Below are 6,864 nucleotides of genomic sequence, written 5' to 3'. Positions count from 1 at the left end.
TATAGTTTACCATGGTCTACTGAGTCCGTGAACCCAGTTGGTGGTCATTTCACTAATCCTTAAGTGCACAATTAGGATTAACATATGTGGGAGTTGGATGATCTTAGGTCTTGGCCAGTGGAGTAAGAGCCATCATACTGTGGAAGGCCAAATGGAAGCCTCTGAAAGTGCCCCCTCAACCAAAATAGTGAATCAAAAACAATATTGCATCCCAGAAATTACGGCAATTAAATATATAACGGATATATGGGTGGTGGTCCCTAGCCTATCTCTACTTAACTCACCAATCTGACCTTTGCAGAAACCATGTGGATCTTAGAGAATGACTGTAGACTTCCACAAACTCAATCAAATAATAGGTCCAAGAGCAGTGGCTGTGCCTGACAGTGTTGATGGTAGAGTCAATCAGTAAGCTCTCAGCTCTGTAAAATGCAGTCTTGGATTTAATGGTTGCGTTCTTTTCTATTCAGATTAAAAAAAAAGATGAAAAACAGTTCACTTTTACAGGGAATGGACAACAATGTTCATTTATAGCTTTGCCCCAGGGCTATGTTAACTCTGCCCTCTGTCAAAAAATAGTCCAAAATGTCTATATCATCACATTGATTCAATCATATTGATTTATTGATAATACAATGCTGATCTAGCAGAACAAGCTACAGGTAGATAGTATGCTGAAGACCTTGGTAAGACACATGACCTCCAAAATCCCAGACCAAACCCTCTGGCGTCAAGTGGATTCCAAATTACAGAGAACTTATAGGAAAAGGTATAGCTGCCCCACAGACTTTCCAAGGCTGTAAATCTTTATAGAAGCAGGCTGCCACATCTTTCTCCTATGGAACAGCTGGTGGGTTTGAACTGCTTAACCACAGCAACACCAGGGCTCCTTACATGAGCTCCAGAGAGTAGGAAAAATAAAACCTATGAAGATTCAGGGCCACTTCAGAAAGTTTTTAAGAATTCAGTGGCCAGCGCATACTAGGACATCCTCTCCAAAGCAAAAGACAAGTTGCTGCATCTGGCATCTCTGACTACAAACAAGGACACTGAACATCCGTGGACTTCTTTAGATTCTGGAGGCAACCCAGTCCATACCCAGGATTGCAGCTACAGTCTATAGACTAGGTTACATGAAAGGTTTCCAGCTTTGAATAGAACCTAGAGCAGAAAAGAACTGCACAGGAGGTTCAGGCTGCAGTCTGAGCAACCCTTCTATTGGAAGATGGACAAATCATGTGGATGACAAATGGGAGTGATCGTGAAGTGTGAGTTTTGTATTACATGTTAATCCCCACCAGACAGCATTCACTATGGAAGAGGCACTGAGAAAAGCCAGATACTCAGAATATCTTGGCCAGTTGATTTTAGCCAGCTTTCATCATCGGCCATCCCAGAAGTGGCACGATGTGCACATAAAAGATGGAGTCTATGCATGAGCCCCACAGCACAAATACCTAATTACTAAGGTCAACTTTCCCCCACGCGGCTGTCAGTTTGTCATACTGTGGGGGCCTGCGTGTTGCTGAGATGCTAGAAGCTATGCCACTGGTTTTCAGATACCAGCAGGGTCTCTCATGGCGAATAGGTTTCTGCTGAGCTTCCAGGCTAAGACAGACTAGGAAGAAGGACCTGACTATCTACTTCTGAAAAGAATTAGCCAGTGAAAACCTTATGAATAGCAATGGAACGTTGTCTGATATAGTGCCGGAAGATGAGTCCCTCAGGTTGGAAAGTACTCAAAATATGACTGGAGAAGAGCTGTCTCCTCAAATTAGAGTCAACCTTAATGACGTGGCTGGAGTCAAACTTTCGAGACCTCCATTTGCTGATGTAGCATGACTCAAAATGAGAAGAAACAGCTGCAAACATCCATTAATAATTGAAACCTGGAATGTACGAAGTATGAATCTAGGAAAATTGGAAATTGTCAAAAATGAAATGATTGAATAAAAATCAATATCCTAGGCATTAGTGAGCTGAAAGGGACTGGTATTGATCATTTTGAATCAGATAATCATATGGTCTACTATGCCAGGAACGACATCTTGAAGAGGAATGGCATTGCATTCATCATCAAAAAGAACATTTCAAGATCTATCCTGAAGTACAATTTTGTCAATGATAGTAGAATATTCATACACCTAAAAGGAAGACCAGTTAATACGACTATTATTTAAATTTACCCATCAACCACTAAGGCCAAAGATGAAGAAACTGAAGATTTTTACCAACTTCTGCAGCCTGAAATTGATCGAACATGCAATCAAGATGCACTGATAATTACTAGTGAGGGGAATTCGAAATTTGGGAACAAAGAAGAAGGACTGGTAGTTGGAAAATACGGCCTTGGTGATAGAAACAATGATCTCATGATAGAATTTTGCAAGACCAACGACTTCTTCACTGCAAATACCTTTTTTCACCAATATGAACAGTGACAATACACATGGACCTTGCCAGATGGAATACACAGGAATCAAATCTATGCCATCTGTGAAAAGAGATGATGAAAAAGCTCAATATTCTCAGTCAGAACAAGGCCAGGGGCTGACTGTGGATCAGACTATCTATTAATCATATGCAAGTTCAAGTTCAAACTGAAGAAAATTAGAACAAGTCCATGAGAGCCAGAAGGCAACCTTAAGTATATCCCACCTGAATTTAGAGACCATCTTAAGAATAGATTTGATGCTTTGAACACCAATGACTGAAGACCAGACGAGATGTGGAATGACATCATCATCCATGAAAAAAGCAAAAGGTCACTAAAAAGACAGGAGAAAAAGAAAAGACCTAACTGGATGTCAAAAGAGACTCTGAAGCTTGCTCTTGAATACTGAGTAGCTAAAGCAAAAGGAAAAAATGATGAAGTAAAAGAGCTGAACAGAAGATTTCAAAGGGCAGCTCAAGAAGACAAAGTAAAGTATTATGACGACATGTGCAAAGACCTGGAGCTAGAAAACCAAAGGGAAGAACACACGCAGCATTTCTCAAGCTGAAAAAACTGAAGAGAAAATTCAAGCCTCAAGTTGTAATAGTGGAGGATTCTAAGGGGAAAATATTGAACAATGCAGGAAGCATCAAAAGAAGATGGGAGGAATACACAGAATCAGTATACCAGAAAGAATCAGTTGATGTTCAACCATTTGAGGCTGTAACATATGATCAGGAAACTATGATACTGAAGGAAGAAATCCAAGCTGCACTGAAGGCATTGGCAAAAAACGAGGGTCCAGGAATTGACAGAATATCAGTTGAGATGTTTCAACAAATGGATGCAGCTCTGGAAGTGCTCACTTGTCTTTGCCAAGAAATGTGGAAGACAGCTATCTGGCCAATCAACTGGAAGAGATCCAAATTTATGCCTATTCCCAAAAAAGGTGATCCAACTGAACATGGAAATTATCAATCAATATCATTAATATCATATGCAAACAAAATTTTGCTAAACATCATTCAAAAGCAGCTCCAGCAGTATGTCAACAGGAAACTGCCAGAAGTTCAACCCAGATTCAGATTCAGAAGAAGATGTGGAACCAGGTATATCATTGCTGATGTCAGATGGATCCTGGCTGAAAGCAGAGAATACCAGAAAGATGTTTACCGTGTTTTATTCTCTATGCTAAGGCATTAGACTAGGTGTTGTTGTTGTTGTTGTTAGGTGCTGCTGAGATGGTTCTGACTCATAGCGACCCCATGCACAACAGAACGAAACACTACGCAGTCCTGTGCCATCCTTACAATCATTGTTACGCTTGAGCCCATTGTTGCACGCACTGTCAATCCATCTCATAGAGAGTGTTCCTCTTTTCTGCTGACTCCGTAGTTTACCAAGCATCATGTCCTCCTCCAGGGACTGATCCCTCCTGACAATACGTCCAAAGTACGTAAGATGCAATCTTGCCATCCTTGCTTCTAAGGAGCATTCTGGTTGTACTTCTTCCAAGACAGATTTGTTCATTCTTTTGACACTCCATAGTATATTCAATATTCTTTGCCAACACCACAATTCAAAGGCATCAATTCTTCTTCGGTCTTCTTTATTCATTGTCCAGCTTTCACATGCATATGATGCAAATGAAAATACTGCAGCTTGGGTTAGGCACACCTTAGTCTTCAAGGTGACATCTTTCCTCTTCAATACTTTAAAGAGGTCCTTTGCAGCAGATTTACCCAATACAATGCGTCTTTTGATTTCTTGACTGCTGCTTCCATGGTTGTTGAGTGTGGATCCAAGTAAAATGAAATCCTTGACAACTTCAGTCTTTTCTCCATTTATCATGATGTGGCTTATTGGTCCAGTTGTGAGGATTTTTGTTTTATGTTGAGGTATAATCCATACTGAAGGGTGTGGTCTTTGATCTTCATCAGTAAGTGCTTCAAGTCCTCTTCACTTTCAGCAAGCAAGGTTGTGTCATCTGCATAAAGCAGGTTGTTAAGGAGTCTTCCTCCAATCCTGATGCCCTGTTCTTCTTCATATAGTCCAGCTTCCTTGATTGTTTGCTCAGCATACAGATTGAATAGGTGTGGTAAAAGGATACAACCCTGACACACACCTTTCCTGACTTTAAACTGCTCAGTATCCCCTTGTTCTGTCCTAACAACTGCCTCTTGATCCATGTACAGATTCCTCATGAGCACAATTAAATGTTCTGGAATTCCCATTCTCCACAATGTTATCCATAAATTGTTATGATCCACCCACTCAAAAGAAGATAGAAGGAATATACAGAGTCATTATCCAAAAAGAATTAGTTGACCTTCAACCATTTCAAGAGGCAGCATATGAGCAAGAACTGATGATATCGAAAGAAGAAGTCCAAGCTGCACTGAAGGCATTGGTGAAAAACAAAGCTCCAGGAAGTGATGGAATATCAGTTGAGATGTTTCAACAAACAGATGCAGCACTGGAGTGCTCACTTGTCTATGCCAAGAAATATGGAAGATGGCTTTCCTGGCTTGCCAAAAGTGAAGAGGACTCGAAGCACTTACTGATGAAGATCAAAGACCACAGCCTTCAGTATGGATCACAGCTCAACATAAAACAAAATCCTTGCAACTGGACCAATGAGCAACATCATGACAAATGGAGAAAAGATTGAGGTTGTCAAGGATTTAATTTCACTTGGATCCACAATCAACACCAATGGAAGCAGCAGTCAAGAAATCAAACAACGCATTGTATTGGGCAAACCAGCTGCAAGAGATCCCTTTGAAATGTTGAAAAGTAAAAATTGTCACCTTGAGGACTAAGGTACGCCTGACTCAAGCCATGGTGTTCTCAATCACCTCATACGCATGCGAAAGCTGGACAATGAATAAGGAAGACCGAAGAAGAATTGATGCCTTCAAATTGTGGTTTTGGAGAAGAATATTGAATGTACCATGGACTGCCAAAAGAATGAACAAATCTGTCTTGGAAGAAGTACAACCAGAACACTCCTTGGAAACAGGGATGGCAAGACTGCATCTCACATACTTTGGACGTGCTGTCAGGAGAGATCAGTTCCTGGAGAAGGACATCATGCTTGGCAAAGTGGAGCTTCAGTGAAAAAGAGGAAGACCCTCAATGAGACGGATTCACACAGTGGCTGCAACAATGGGATCAAGCACAGCAACAATTGTGAGGATGGAGCAGAACTAGGCAGTGTTTTGTTCTGTTGCGCATAGGGTCACTATGATTCGGAACCAACTCAATGGCAGCTAAGAATGACAACAAAGGCCAACCTAGCTGCTGTTGCCTCAGAATATCTAATCTACCAGCAACAGAGACCAAAACAGACCTGATATGGCAGTCTTCCTTAAGAAGACAAATAACCCCTTGGTGCCATCTCTACACTGAGCGTTCGTGTCCTGGAAGGACCAACAGTTCATTCTCACAGTAGTAAATACCTATTCTAGATCTGGGTTTGCCTTTTCTGCCACTACCCAGGAGATTACAGAGTGCCTCGTTCACAGACATGGAATTCCATACAGCATAATATCTGACCAGGGAACCCACTTCACAGTATAGGAGGGGCAAGAATGGGCCCTTGACTATGGGAACCACTCATTCCTCACCATTCCAAAGACACTAGCCTGACGGAATGTTAGAACAGCTTAGGTAAGCACAGCTGAAATATCAGCCCAGAGGAAATACTCTACAAGGATAGGGTGCCATCCTTCAGGATACAGTATATGCACTAAATCAGAGACCTCTGTATGGCAAGGGGTCCCCAAATGGGTACAGGAACTAAAGTGGAGAAGCAGTTGTGGCCCACTTACCATAACTTCTAATGATTTCTTGCTTTCTATACCCAAAACTCTAAGCTCTGCATTAGTGAAGTGTTTATCTACCAAGGGACACACACTTGCCAGGGTGACAGCAAAGGCCTCATTTAACTGCAAGCTATGGCTGCTGCCTGGGTGCCTTGAACTCCTTGTATTTAGTAACCAGCAGAGAAGAATAGAAGTCATCTTAGCAGCGGTGATACAAACAGCAGGAGGAAATAGGGCTGTATTTTCACAATGCGATATAGTTGGGCACCTTTTGGTTGGTACTCCCTTTTCCAATTATAACCATGAATGGACACACACACGGCGATGTTGACCTGAGGAGGGATCAGGCTTTTCAAGAATAAAGGTTTGGATCATAGAACCAGATAAGCCACCTGCAACAGCAGAGGTGATAGATGAAGGTGAGGGGAAGTTAGAAAGGACAGTGGAAAATGGAGACAATGAATTCCTGTCCCAGCCCTGAGACCAGCTAGAGTATCTAAAGCTGTCATTTGTCTCACTAACCTCTTTCTTCAAAGTTTTCCCTCAGGAAGAGAGGCTCACAGGAATGTGGAGTTGCTCCCCCTCAAACCTGTGTGGAGAAGC

The sequence above is a fragment of the Loxodonta africana genome, chromosome 3 (genome assembly GCF_030014295.1).
Source record: "Loxodonta africana isolate mLoxAfr1 chromosome 3, mLoxAfr1.hap2, whole genome shotgun sequence".
NCBI classification, from domain to species: Eukaryota; Metazoa; Chordata; class Mammalia; order Proboscidea; family Elephantidae; genus Loxodonta; species Loxodonta africana.
The sequence above is the reverse complement of the archived record's forward strand: the minus strand, read 5'-3'. Positions refer to the sequence as shown.